Source organism: Amphiura filiformis, chromosome 5 (genome assembly GCF_039555335.1).
Source record: "Amphiura filiformis chromosome 5, Afil_fr2py, whole genome shotgun sequence".
Classification (NCBI taxonomy): domain Eukaryota; kingdom Metazoa; phylum Echinodermata; class Ophiuroidea; order Amphilepidida; family Amphiuridae; genus Amphiura; species Amphiura filiformis.
Genome location: NC_092632.1, coordinates 25,065,501 through 25,081,696, shown reverse-complemented (window position 1 = coordinate 25,081,696; position 16,196 = coordinate 25,065,501). Strand labels below are relative to the sequence as shown.

The window sequence follows — 16,196 nt, the reverse complement described above, 5'->3', positions numbered from 1 at the left end:
AACTTCGATCATTTCCACAAGTGACATAGGGTATTTTGGGAACATACGCATGCCATTAGGGGCATTATTTACACAATAAGATAAAGCTGAATTTAGTCAAATAATTATAACACGCATAATGCAGACAACCTCTGCCTTACACCATTGGCCTTCAATACCATAAGAGTTCAATGTACATTTCTTTGGAGCATTCTTTTAAAACTGGGCCTTTGATCAATATATTCAAGCTGTTGCTTAAGAATAATCTTATTGAGAAATATAATTCTTGTATTACCTAAATCTTTCCATCTTTGTAATATTAAAATGCAAGATGATAGATTATTCGAGGATAGATATTTTTATCATGTTAAATGAACTTATTGTGGTACCCTTATTTTTTGGTTACTCCTTTATGTACCTGTATTATAGTGCCTTGCATTATAGTGCACTGCATCTCACGCTCATCGTTTAGTAGTGTGCTCACCTAGGTTTCATTATCATTGAGGTAGGGCAACTACTTGATTATACTTCTACATGTTCATACTACATACAAATTTTAGAAAATTCGTACTGGGCAGGTTTTTTTAATCACATTTTTGTTCCTAAAATGGGGGCTATAGCGCCCTCAACGGGCACTCTCTCTCTATAGGGCTACATGTAAAGACCAGTTATAGACAAAATGGCCCTAAAATAAAACGGCCTCGTTCAATTTTCCTCAAATTTTGCATATGATGTAGATTTAACATCTGGAATGTAATGCAGGTGGTGTCGTTGCTGCTCTTCTAAATTCATTTTTAAAATGTCCGCCCAGACCAAGGTGGCTCATCCATCATCTTATCCATCCAATCATGGAAGTACTAGAGAATGTATTTTCTCATGTTTACTTTGAACATGTACCTTATATGTGTATTATTAATTATTTATACTGTATACTAGTATGGTGTTTGTATTTGGTGATGTTTGGATAAAACAAAACTGAACTGAACTGAACAGAGCTTACCTATCCTTAATTTGACGATTAAATAATTCTTTGCATTTCTATTGGTGCTAATGGCAAATCACTCAAATGCCAAAACAATTTTTCGTTGAAATTGCAACTATAAATCCTTTGAGACTACAAGTTTAGCCTTGAAAGATACATGGATTAAAAAGGTGTCAAACACCGAAACATACTGCAGTTACTGTCCGTTTTCCTATACACAATACACAGTGCTCTCACCATTGACGCGTGACCTCTACAAATGATGTATGTTGGAAGAATGGGCACTTGCCTAGTTAACATCACTGTGTGAAAAATAACCAGCCAATATTTAACTTATTCTCCAAACTTCTAGCAAATATATTTCTCTAACATGACCTAAAATTACAGCTAGGTTAGATATTCAGAAATAGTCGCACTTTTGTAAAATATGAGTGAGGGCAAGGCATAGCTAGCCAACTCCCCGTGTTAATTGAATGGAGATTTGACCGAAAATATTAGTATCGGACCGCTCACTTCTGAAGGATGCCACAAAAAAACGGTACAAGCTACATTTAAACTATTCTCTGGCAATCATCATGATGAGTTTCTTATATAGTATGCCGAAATTGGGTACTGTAGGTGATTGACAAAGGGTCGCACTTTTCTGATAAATAAGTGACAGTGAACATGAAATATCAGCGCCCATAAACCCAAGTTAGTAGCTAGTTAGTGGAGGCCGTCGCGGGACTGATTATTGATTATTGAAGTGCCTTATTAATAGATACGCACGATTTAGGGCAAGAAAAGAAACCGGGACACTTTTGGAGACATCATCATCATCATCATCATCATCATCATCATCATCACTTTCTACATTTTTTCTAAACAACATACTGTTTTAATAAGATTTTTTTCTTAAAATGCATGTAACTATAATTATTGTTTAGAGCGTGATGAAATAAAACATCACGATTTTCATCACAAAACAAATATAATGCATAAGAAATCGTTTGTTTTAGAGCGTGATGATGAAATAAAACATCACGGTTTTCATCACGAAACAAAGTAAGTAATACATAAGAAATCAATTTTTCGTGAGTGATGAAATAAAACATGACGATTTTCATCACGAACAAAGTAATACATAAGAAATCGTTTGTTTTAGAGCGTGATGAAATAAAACATCACGATTTTCATCACAAAACAAAGTAATAGGCCTACAAAAAGAAATACATTTTTCGAGAGTGATTAAATAAAACATCACGATTTTCATCACGGAACAAAGTAATACATAAGACATCGTTTGTTTGATTGCAATCAACCGCGACAGTTCGTCTCACACACATAACAATGCACTGCGATCAAATAGGTTGATGACAACATTTGATTGAATGGACTGCACTGCGCCATGATTACGGTGCACAGGTTCAAATCCTTTGTTTGGAGCCAATCAATAATTTCACGTACAGCCTCTATGCAAATTAGAGTTTACACACGCTGCAGCTAGCTGGGGTAATCGATCGAAGCTGGTTGCCGTTAGTGATCGAATGCATAAGCTTATTTGCTTTACTGAATCGATTTACTGGATTAATTTCCTGTTAACTGGGTTTAATGCCACAAAGGTCGAATCGGGCTTGCCATGGACCATGAGTGCATCATGAATTAGTTGTTTTGGTTTTTGATGTTATACACATATTACCTAGTAGAACACAATACATATTTAAGAAAAGTAGGATTATAATTGGCTTTATTTCTTTGGATTAATGAATTGACACCAATATCTAAAGAGCCATAAAGACATAACAAACATGACAAAATGAAATTTCTCATTATGTTTCAGATATGGCGAATACGCGAAAAACAGTATGATACCCTTAGTAGCGAATCAAACAACGATGATATGTGGTTCACAGAATACTGTGTGTCCTTTCTCTATTGCATCACATTTTGGTGGATGAATTGGGTCTTCAAGCTGGGTTTTCAACGACCTCTGGAAATCAAAGATCTTGGAAGTTTACCTAAGAATCACAGAGCAGAGCACCTGTATGAGATCTTCAAAGTAGACTTCCAAAAGGAATTGGTATGGTGTATTATCTTTGGTTTAAAGTGTAAAACGCAATAGCTCTTAATAGCTTGGGTCATATTACGGTTTTCGTAACCGTTGAAATCGATTTTGTATTATGGATTCACCCCCTCCCAGAGTTACCAGGAATTATCTCAGTGAAACAATATCAACCCTCAATCCTTCCTAAATATGACTCTACTAATATTTTTGTTTTTTAGTGCTACTGGTCATGCTACAGTCAGTCTACTCTGAAGTACAAAGTACAGACGCGGACGCGCACGTTGTGCCGACTTTGAAGGCACGCATACCTGCAGCAGAATCGCAGCACCACGCACTGTTAACGCGCTATATACGTGCGCGTTGTCACTTTGTACTTCAGAGTGGACAAACTGTAGTGTCGCCTTAAATGTTGATTTCACTTTTGTTGTTTTGATTGTTGTTGTGTTGTGTGCTTGATGTCGTTGTTGTTGCACTGATCATTGTCGCTGTTTTTTGCTTGAATGGTGTTGGATGTCTTCATATATATCATCGAATGAGTCAGCAACATACCAAACTCACTTAGTTGAGCTGTTTGTTGATGAGCACATATTGTAAGAGTTAATCATAATTCTATGTAATAAAGGGATACTGTATGAGTTTGCTCTTAAACATTTAATGGTGGGACGTCTGCTCTCTTCGATACATTATATAAATCTTAATATTTGAAACTGGTTAATTTTCAACCTGTTTAAATAGGCGCCTTTTCAAAATACCGTGAGCATTCCACCACCTGCCATTACAGATGTCAGTGTTCCTGATCAGCTCGAATGCAGGTGGCCTGGGTAAAAGTTTGTCCGAACAGACTTCCGCAGTTTGAAGAGATGTTTAAAACCGGTCTCTTCGTTGTGCGTGCCTATATTGCTTTAATAATTGATTGATTATACACACAGGAATACAAAACGTCTATCGATGAGAATCCGTCCGTGTGGAAAGTTTTCTTCAGAGTGTTTAAGGGAGAAATCTTCTGGGCTGGGATTGCTCGTCTCATTTACGATCTCATGTGTCTTGTTGGACCACTGGCTCTTAATGGCGTCGTTGCTTATGCCATTGCTTATGGAGAAGAGGTAAGGGAACTGCGTGTTATCCTTTTGAACTATTTGGTGTGGTAGCTTTTTAACACTATTTTCGCTTTCAGAAAACGAATCTTCAACTACAATCTGTGTTTAAAAACCTCTTTCCAATGTTCAATACACACAACTGATAGCAAACTATAATGTAAATTTAAATACCTGGATTGTAAGAGTTAAGTAAAAGTTAATATTTCTGTACTTTTTGATAGATAGAAACCCATTACTATATTACACTCAAAGGATTTTTCTCAAACGGCTACATTTTGGTCGGTGTTATCTTCCTCGCCAATATTTTGCAGTATTTATCGTTTCAACAAAATCTATACTTGAGTAGTGTTATCGGGATACACATACGGACTTCACTTCAGGTACGTATCAACTCATTATTCTGATAGTGATATTCGTCCTATTTTTTTTACTCATGTGAATGGGTTATTTTATATTGAGCCTGCGCATGTTCAATTTGAATACCTGAGTGGAAGAAGGGCCCAATTCCAATTTTTTACAAATGAGTTAGACCCATTATTTTATTGCCAGCAGATTGTTCTTCCTTGTGTGTGAAAGATGAGCCAAAATCCACTCTATAAATAGTCTTTCACGTATACTTAATCATTCTTAAAGAGGAATTTTGTTCACCCATGAAATCTGCTTTTCTCTACAATAAACTTTCTTGCTAACATATTACATGCTTCTACTTGTGCAATTAATGGATAATTACCAAATGCATGCAGCTATTTGTAACACATCTACTATTGAACTGGTCCAACTCCAGCTCGTATTAAGACCTGTACCGTTGCCATGGAAACATCATCTATAATTTCGAATGTGTGCAATGTTGTATGTTCATGTATTTAAGGTCCCCTGAAGATGAAAACATTCTGCCTATAAAACTTTTCCAAATATTAAGTTTTTTCTTAATATCTCAAAAACAGTTTTGATGGAGTTGGACCCTTCTTCCACTCAGGTATTCAATTATTACATCGTTGTTAACAAACCATCTCGGTGGCGATGTTTTAATATGAATGTTACATAATGTTACAATGCACACATAAACACAGATTCTCACACCCGCCCCACACAAACACCTCCATACCCTCTACCCGCCCTCTACACACACAAACACCCATCCGCAATCAAACACATGCATAGTCCAGAAGCATAACCACACTCTGGTAGTATACTCTCGCGTTGAAATGTCTTTCCGCACTCCCTATAACCGCGGAAAATGTTAAATTGTAATGATACTACAAATGGAAAATGTATCAAACCTAACTGTCAACAAAATTTAAACCCTTTAATCAATAATAGTCATAATTGCAGGAACCTGGAACCATCATTTATTACAAAATTAAATAAAGAAAAAATATCCTTACTTTTCGGTAAATTACACAGTAAAATTCCATTGAAAAAGGTGGCGGCGCTGTTTAATGAGACTCATTATGACAGGGGGGGAAGGACACTCGCAAACTGGCAACCCACTTTGGCGATCGCAAACAGTGACTTCCGGGTTCAGTCAGTGCGGAAAATGTAAACAAACCAACACGTCGACGTCGGTACGCTGAGCTCCCGGGCTGAGCTGTGCTGTGTTATGTGCAGAAATCAAGTAAACTCTCGGTAAAACAACATTGTGGATTAAATCATTGTGACAGTTTTGGATGCTGTAATAAAGTGAGTATATCATAAGTATATTAAAAGTTGTCTCAGCGAGATACATGATTATAAATACTAGTTTGCGTCCTGGTATGTGTAAGTTACATGTACTCTGTGTCTAGTTCTACAGTCCACAGCCAATATACGCAGTATGAATTACATTGCCAAGAATGATTGCAGTACATGTAATTGCACGTAGCAATTTGAATAGTGTAGTAAACCGAGGTAAGTAAGCTCCACATCACAAGTTAATTGCCGGGTTAATTGTTACTAAATAAATTCTTTTTTTTAATTTTTTACAGTAACAAACTATAACTATTCTGTCGGTCGGAAAACTGGGCATGAACCGGCTGACAATAGCTCTGGAATGAAAACAACATTCGCATTCACTGAACTCTGGAGTGTATCACAAGCTATCACGCTATGTTTGTATGTTTGTTTGTTTGTTCAAACGGTCGCTCCGTGTGGAGACACGCTTGGGTCCTGATGGGACCAGGCTCAAACAAAATGCGATAAGTTGTTTTCACTCCAACGCATGAATGGATGTGATGTGGCCCGACCAAGAGAATAAATTTAATATCAGTATATTTAACAGGGGGAACAGGGGTCCATTTCATTAAACTTTAAAAAGCTTCGTAAATCTCAAAATCCTTTGTAACGTATGATGAGTCGTAGGTTCCATTTCATTTAACCTACGACCAGTACCCTTCGTAAGGATTTACTACAGGGACCCTTCGTAAAGTTAATGGGTATTCGTAACTTAATGAATACCCACTACTAGACATAACATTACGAAGGATCTCTGTAAAATCCATATTACTTACGAAGGGTTCTTAAGTTTAGTGAAATTGAACTTACAACTTGGTTACAAACGATGGTTGGTTACAAAATAAAAGTTTAGTGAAATGGGAATGTTAGAACAAGTCACAGTGACTGGCATGTCAGCATCGATCAGAATCGCAAGCACTCAGACCCAGCAACCCTACATGGAAATTTAGCCTGAAACTTCATGACCTTTTCTTTCCTATATCCTCACATAAAGGCCCTGAATGCCACTAATAGAACAAGTGGGACACCTTCCTACACATCAGTGGTGTGTGCAAAGGGGGTCCCCCACTATTCAGGGGAAATCACATTACCAATTATGGCGAGCGAAGGGAGCCAAAAATTTGAGCCTTCAGGGGAAATTGAGACCCGTCCCCCTCACTTTTGAAAAGCTGCGTACACCACTGCTGCACATGTCTGCATTGAGATTACGGCAACCGTTGCTCATTAATTTGTGATTGAGCCAGTCTCTGGGAAGAGACTATAATTTTGGTCACCTTACACCTTGAAATGTGCTCAAAATTTACACTGATGTAAAGAAAATGATTTCTTTATTTGTTAACTTCATGTGAGGAAATTAAGTTGTGAATATGTTGAAAATTTATTTTTCTGTGTGCCTCTTCTGGCTGTGGTGTACACCTCACACCTTTGTGTGGAGAATGTCAGTGGAAATTGGAGATTAGAAGGCATGAGTACTGGTACCTCTAAACTGCTTTGAAATGGATTTCAAATGTCGCTAACAGTGGCATTTTCATAATCACTTGCACCATTTTGCCAATGTTTGCCACCAGCAGTAATTTGTCTCCCAGAATATTGTTGTATCCCAGTGTATCATTTTCAATTTGCAGTAAAAACTTGTTCGATGTGAATCAATAAAAAAATATTTTATTGTATTTCTTTTTAAATTTACAGGTTGGTGTGGTAAGCCAAAAGATTGACCAAGCCTTGGAAACTGATAACTCATCAGGCAACTGGTAGTCAGCAATATAAGGAACCACATTTAGCATAATTATTGAGATCGAAACCAAGTCTATGTACTGGTGTACTACAGTGCCATTTGTGGCAACAAGCACTCGACAAGTAACTTTTAGATTTTACATTCCAATTTAGAACTTAAATCTAAGCAGTGGACTGTGGCAACAAGAGTTTAAGGATTAATAATATGAAGCTCAGTTACACTACCTGATTCCTATTGGGCCACCTGCACAGGTGCACCATCGCCGAGGCACATGTACTTGGCTGGTACTGTGCAGTACCAGGTGAGTACCAGTGTAGTACCAGTACAGTACCACTGCTGATGGAATCTGTGCAGTGGCAGTATTGGTACTGTGTAGGTACTCTATGTGTACCAGCCTGGTACCTTGGTGATGGTGTACCTGTGCAGGTCCGGTGCAGGTGGCCTAAATAGGAATCTTGTAGTGATAGATTGGATAGACAGCTGAGAACATCATGCTTATAAGCTTTTAGGCTTTGGTTGAGCCATTTGTTCTTGGTTTTAAAAACCAAGAACAGTCATATTATGATTCAACCTAGCCTCGGTTCGAGGTGTCTGGGCTCTGTGATGGTTTTTTTTTTGTTCCATTTTTTTCCTTTTTTTTTCTTTCTTTTTTGCTTCTCGATTTATTTTTATTTTTTTATGCATGTGTTTTCATATCCTGATAATCCTGTCCACCCACCTCTGATCTGTACATGATAATATCAGATTACTACCTCTCTTCATTATTATGGTTCTGAGAAAATAACCAGAGAAAATTGCTGATTCCAACCAGTTTTTATGTCTTACTCACAACACTAAGTTCTCAGTGTATTGTAGGCTCCTTCTAATTATTTCTTGCCGCCCTAGACGGCAAGAAATAATTAGAAGTCTAGGGCGGCAAGAAATAATTAGAAGGAGCCTACAATACATTAATAAAAAAATAAATCGACAAGCAAAAAAAATGAGGAAAAAGTAGAAAAAAAACACCATCCCAGAGCCCAGATGCCTCGAACTGAGGCTAGATACAACCTAATTAGTGGTCCTCCATATGATCCCCCAGTTAGTGCCCCACACTGTAAACTCTTTGACTCAAAGGTGCAACTTCAAACCCAATTCACCCATAGAGGTAGGTCGAGTGCAGATCTGTCGGAACACACTTTTCAATACAGAATAAATGCTATCCTCATTGTGACATCATCCAAGCAGCAAATTTCATTTCCCATTGAAGTGTTATCCAACGGATCTGCAGTCGATGATTAGGCATAGCACCGTTCCACCATATGCAAGGAGAGCCTCAATCTGACAGCATACATGAATGGGAATTGAACCAGTCATATTACATTGTGTAATGTTACGTAATATTTCCCATTTGTGTCAATTGCCAGTTTGAGGTTCTCCTTGCATATGACAGGACTGTGCAATGGGTGAATAGTGCCACTTCAAATTCAGTGCACCTTCAGCATGTACCGGTAATTGGTACAAAACATAATCAGCTGGCCATCGTTACATCTGTTTACAGCTCAAGTTATTTCTATTATTGTCAAGTATTTTGAAATACTCCCAGCTAACTCAAGTCATGTGGCAATAGATGGCCTTGTGATCAGCAAACTGAGTTGGTTCCACATGAAATGTATAATTTCCACCTGTTGTTAGGAAAATCATTTACTTCATTTAAAAAAGGTTTCAAGATCTTTCATTTCACTTCTGTGTGGTTTCATAAGGCTGAACACATTTTTTTCTGTGTTTCCGGTAACATTAGTGTTGGAATTAACTCTCTGCGGTTGGCCAAATATTTTATTTTATGAGGAGATTTTGAATTATGAACACATGCTGTTGCAAAAAAAAATGGGTTGATCTGCAAAAAAAAAATGCAAATGGACAATGGATATTAAAGATGAGAGAAGAATGACTACAATCAAGACTTAGTAGAACAATGCTATATAAAAATAACATTTTATTAAACCTCTTTACATGGTATCAAAAGATTTACTTTACATTATTGAAGGGAAATTTGGTAACTTTTAACACAATTACTGGTATTACAGATGATGTTAACAATCACGACTTTGTATGTGTAAAAATGAAAATAAATAATATTAAATTAAAAACATAATCATTTGCTTTGCTTGAATTTACTTCAGTGTTGCATTTGGGTAGGAATAAGAATTGTAAGAAGACAGGTAAATACCATAAACAATGGTATCAGACTCTGCATAGTTCAGTAGCAGAGAAGATGGTTTGCCAATTTTTTTCTTTGCTGATTATTGCTGTATGGAACCTTGAAATTTGAATTCCAGTCAAAATTAAAAATAGCTCAAATTCTAAACACAAAATGGAGATGCATAATTTGACCTACTTGGGGCTTTCATTCCAGTTTTATGTGTATGAGCACAAAAGAAAAGGACCAAGGTTAAATGTAAATGTAAACAAATTAAAATTGTTTCAAATTGTCATTTGGTATTTTTGAAATGAGAAATTTGGCAAAAAACAAAGAAAACAGCAGTAATTCTGGAGCCCTTTACCATAGTTTTGTTCTCCAGGAACACAATCATTTCTGTAAATATTTTTCAGTTCAGTTTTTGTTCACAATTAATTATTGTGCAGATCTAACCTTTAATTTATCATTGGAGTTCTTTTGAAGCATCAAACAGTGAAATGGTGCAATGTCTCATAAATTAATCACAAAGTTAGCCATTTTTTTCTTAACTGCTGGAACCTAAATCCAAACGACTAATCATGTTATAGTGCTATGTGAGAAGTTTGTGACAAATCCGTAGGTTGAACATGCATTGAGCTCCATTGAATAACCAACAAGAATAGTTCCCTCCGTTGATTCAAAAATCATTTGTTTCCTATGTCCATGGTATTATAGCCATCACAAGGTCCATTTTCCAAACCATCATGCATACTTCCTGTAAAAAAAACAAGACAATAATAACAATAATTTTACATAACAAAAATTGAAAAGAAAACATTTTTAATACATTATCATCTCCATAAATTTAACTCCAAAAAAATAAATTGACTGGAGATAATTTATCATCGCCATTTATCTTGAGATGATTTAATATAATTTCTTATTTTCAGAAAAACGGTTTGGAGATGATGTATTTTCTTGGGATAATTTGTTATCTTGAGATTTATCAATTAAACTTATCTCAAAATAATTTCTCGAGACATTTATCTCCAGATAAAAGATAACAAATTATCTTTAAATAATAAATTATTTTGAGATAAGTTATCTTATAACTTATTATTTCAAGATAATTTATCTCAAGATTATCTCAACATATTTATCTCCGGATAAAAAAGATTTTGAGATGTATTTTTTTAGTGACTTATCTCAAGATAATTTGTTATCAATTATCTCAAGATGATTGATTATCTTGAGATATTTATCTCTGGACAAAAGAGATGTTTTTATGGAGATATTTATCTTGAGATAATTGTCTCAGGATAGTGGATTATCTCAGAATAGTTGATTATCTCAGGATAATTGATTTTCTCAGGATAATCAATTCTGAGATAATCAATTATTCTGAGATAATCAATTATCCTGAGACAATTATCTTGTGATAAATATATGGAAATAATAAAATATCTCAAGATAAATATATCCATAATCTTTTTGTCCAGAGATAAATATCGAGATAATAAATTATCTTGTCCAAAAATAATAAATTATCTTGAGAAAATACATTATCTCAAGATGTTTTTTATCTGGAGATCATAAATTATCTTGATAGTAAATTATCTTGATCATAAATTATCTTAGGATAATTATCTTGAGATAATCAATTATCTCAGGATAATTGATTATCTCAGGATAATTGATTATCTCAGGATAATTGATTATCTCAGGATAATTGATTATCTCAGGATAATTGATTATCTCAGGATATTTGCTTGCTATTCAAAGACAAAGATTCCTCATCCTGCTTGGAAGTCGATGGACAGCGACTTGGGAAATTCCCTGAGGTATGGGGCCAGGAGATGGTCAGGGGCGACTTCCCATTCAAAAATGCCCTGCCCTGCTCTACATAAGTCGGCGAGGCATAATAGTCCATTTGAATTACTCAAAAGAGTGACGTCGGTGCAAATAATATCTATTAAAATTTAAATCGGATGAGTTGGCTCAATTTACAGCATTGTTGTTACATGCATTTAAAAGCTGTAAAGCTTACTACAAAAAACATTAAAGTGCAAAGTATACTGACGTCTCTCTCTCTCTCGAGGAGGTCAATGGGCAATGGTGGGAGAATTTGAGTCCCTGTCCAGCATAATACAATATACATGTCCAGATCACTAGCTAGTAGAGGATTACGGTTAGGGGCTGTGCAATAATAGAGCCCTGGGGGAGGGTAAAATTGTGGGGGGAAGAAATATTTGACGTGCCGAAAGGGGGGGCAAGCAATTTTGATAAGCCGAAAGGGGGGCCAGGGCCAAGTAATTTTTGGCATACATTCACGGGGCATTCAAAGTTTGAAAATTGGGATCCCAAAAATTTGGCATGTTCAGAGGGGGGGGCAAAGATTTTTGGCGGGCCAAGAGGGGAGGGGCAAGCGATTTTTGGCGGGCTGAGGGGGGGCAAGCGATTTTGGTGAGCCGTTTGGGGGCTCATAATTATTGCACAGCCCTTATTGATCCAGCTCCCCGTACTACAATTACCATGGCCGGGGTACAGTCAGCATGGTCAGTGACTGTTTTATAATCCCGGGGGTTTAATATACACTGACAGACAGTGACGCTGTCTTTATAATATAGATGGATGATTATTGTAGATTATTTTATAGACATTGTGCACTGATCAGTGTCATAGCATGCATTGCATTGGATGTGCTCACTCACACTGTTGTACTACTATTTTAAGCTTTCAGCATCAGACAGTCATGACACTCAATGACAGTGCATTCATGACCCTACCAAAACAGTGAGCTCGAGAAAACGACTCAGTGAAATTACTATACTAATTATTCCGTACACTCACCTCAAATTTAAAATTATGCTCAAGTTGTCATCACGTTTGTAAACAGAGCTGTCTTTGTTTGTTTGTAAACAGAAGTACTGACTTCTCCGTGCTTCGTTCTGACTTTGTTATTACCTTATTGTACATCAACAAAAACATGGATCTCGCCGTAAACACACCACTTTCCTAAAATTTGTGAGTAAGTCTGTATTTAATCACGTGATAAGGATATCGGGAATAAGGGCAAGATCTGGGTTGCTGCAATCGCAAATATCCGACTCTTACACAGCATAGAAATAACGATACGTTAAATACGCTCATAAAGGCAGATGCTTTTCATAGCTAGTAGCAGAGAGCAAATTAAGGGATTTTTAAAAAACGCGCGAAAGTCAAAATTTGACGGTTTTTTACTCAAAATCTACTCGGTGCACATCTTGTGCGCCGGGCAGATTCCTTTTAAATACATTTTACTTTCTCTGTGTTGATTTTTATCTCCCATGGATATCTGGTTTAAAAGAAATCGATCGACACAAGTTATGGCTAAAAACGGACTTTTAGCGGATATATTGCATAGGTTTGTACAGGGCCCAAAATCTACTTTGCCTAAATTTAGTGTTATTTTGTCAATATGATGGGACGTCCTTTGCCGCCTGCATTATGACGTCGATACCCTGTTGCTATCAAAAAGTGGTCATGATCGACTTGCAGTTATCCCGACTGCACTGCTGGTCATCATCAACAATGTTTGATACACATGCTATTTGGGTTCGGTTGTTATTATTATCTTGGTGTTGTCTTGGTGCCGTCCAGATTTCGGGCGATTGTCAATTGAGCCACAAATCTCCTTTTTTCTCAAATTATATCGAACAGATCCCTCGTCAATATTCAATATCTTGCAATTGCACGGTTAGATTTGCCTTCACTATGATATGCTTCTATCATTCCCTTCTGGTGATCGGTAATTTTTGGCATTTTGAGCTGGATCTGATGTTAAAACTGAACAATTTTTAAAAAATAAACTATAATGCGCTGCTAGATTGGAAATCCCTGTAGTGAGGCTGCATGATATTAACTGTATGGAAGTTACCTCTTTTGGATCGTGGCAAATAACATAATCGCATAACAATTACTAATCCGTTGTAATCGGGGGATACCTTTATTCCTCTAGTATCACAACTCATAACCTTGATCATTTGTTATGCATCACACCGGGCGTCATCTGTTGTTATGGTGGTCGTCAAGGACTGACGTCATAATTAGGTAATTAAGCACAGCGCCACCACTTTTCCTATGGGGATTTTGTACAGGTTTTTCATGAGATCATAAGACAGTTTGTTTCAGTCGTTATTTTCTAGCAATGTTTTGGTATTGAAAAGTTGATTGAAACTGATTAAAGGTATTATAGATGATATTGAACTAAATAAATAGGTTTCAAGTTAGTATTATTTACTTAAAATTCAACAATTGTTAATGCGGAAAGACATTTCGTCGGGAGAGTACACAACCCCTATACCCACTCATCCCGCATATTCCAGTTTATACCCAATAATGCAGTGCGAAACGCCTGTACCGTAAATCGTGCCTGTCATCATTTAACATATTTAATAGAAATATGTAAATGATATTCGTTTCTTTAGACTATGGTTTACGATAAAGCGCTACGCCTGTCAAGTTATAGCATTTCCGGGGGAAGTATGACAGTTGGAGAGATCACCAATCACATGTCTACAGATGCTTTCAACGTGTTCTACTTTTGTCAAAGATTGCACTATGTATGGGCAGTTCCATTCAGAGTATGTACATACTGTTTTATTGACTTTTTCTGTTTTTGTCATAATCCAGGCTTCTGCTAATACTCGCAAATGTACAACATAAAACACCTAAGTGTACATACTGGGAGAAGCAAGCAAATTGCCAATCTCTTCTGGCTAAAAATAAAAATTGATGAAACTTTCAATATAATATAATATAATATAATATAATATAATATAATATAATATAATATAATATAATAATACTATAATTACAATTTCCAAATTAAAAGCGTGTGCTATTTATATTGTTGTTTATTTTCAGCTCATTGCAGTAACCACTTTGCTATATCTTCAAGTTGATTTGGCTACTTTTCTAGCTCTTGGTATAATTCTGATCGCTATTCCTATACAACTTATGTCAGCACGTTTACAAACCAAGAAGCAAATACTTGCCATGGTAGGAGTAATTCAAATGGACAATGACATCTGCATAAGATATTCATTCAAGTACGATCCAATCACAGATAATAACTTTTATATACGAGGACGCAAATGCAGGTCATTGAAAAAGTATAATGACCGCATCTCGAGACGTAGCTAAAAGTACGCTCTACAATGACCGCGTTACGTGACGTGTTACGCGTTTGAACAATTTACGCGGACGCTGGCCGCCGTATTTGGACATCGCATGATTGCGTGCTAGTGTGATTGCTCGCTAGCGGTATTTCCTTAATGGGCTATTCGATTTTTTTACAGGGAAAACGACAGATGAAGTTAAAATTATGTTCTGTTTTCAAATGAAGAGAAGAAAATGTGACGTGAATTGAATTTAAAAAGTGAAAAGTGACGAATGAATGAGGTTAATGACTTTGCATCAGTTATTTTTCGGGTATTGTGAAATCGTATCTAAACATTGTGCTTTGGACCTCGGAATATCCCTCGTGGCTGCGCCTCTCGGGATATTCCTCGGTTCCAAAGTACAATGTTTAGATATTTCACAATACCCTCAAAACAACTGATGCGCAGTCATTAACCTCTAAACATTTAACACCTAGGATATATAGGTACCTCTATCAGTAAGTACTATCGGTGTCTATCGGTGCCTAAGAGATTTATAGGACCAAATAAAACGTGCCTAACTAAGTACATTTGTTCTTACGCAAGTGCGGCTGTCGAAATATAAAACCGTGGTTAACATTGTGAATCGGAGCTAATTGACTATTTCAATTAGACCAAAATGGGAAGAAATGAAAAAGTGGAGATACAATAAAAAGACAGAGCCCACGTAAAGAACAAAAATGTAAAAGTAATGCAAAATGCTTCCTTCTTATTTGATTTAATACAGGAAAATTCAGATGAGCGTCTCAAGCAATCTAACGAGATGTTACTAGGAATCAAGCTTCTTAAGATGTACGGATGGGAGGAGATGTTTTGCAAGGCGATTGAAGCTGTACGGAAGCTAGAAATGACATCTATTTTTAGTTATAATTTCTTCTACAGCCTTAATTGTAAGTTTTAGTGTCCATGTGTGAAACTGAATTTATACTCGATTGCTGAGCGATAAGCGACTGAATTGTCACTGAACTCATTTTCGACAAAACCGTCAATCGCTTTAATATTAATTTAGCTTAGGGGTAATAGTCATGATGTTGGCGAACGAGTGGCGAATTCTTTCTTTCAGAAGTGAACGGAAATCACCAACAACAAAAATTTATATTTAAAAATATAAGTATGATCAGAAGCTATAAATGTTATTTTGATATGCCTGTACGAAGAGTTATTTTTGTAGATATTTTGAGGGTTTCCACAACACATCACTAACTGAATACTGTTATAAGTTTGCTAAGCCGTGTCTCATTTTTTCTTTAATATCTATTACCAATTATTACAAAAAGCGCATAATTATAAGTG

The 16,196-nt window shown here is 36.4% G+C and overlaps 1 pseudogene; it reads left to right on the top strand.

Moving 5' to 3' along the window:
• LOC140152849 (ATP-binding cassette sub-family C member 9-like) overlaps positions 1 to 16,196 on the top strand; it is a 48,066-nt pseudogene that overhangs the window by 602 nt on the left and 31,268 nt on the right.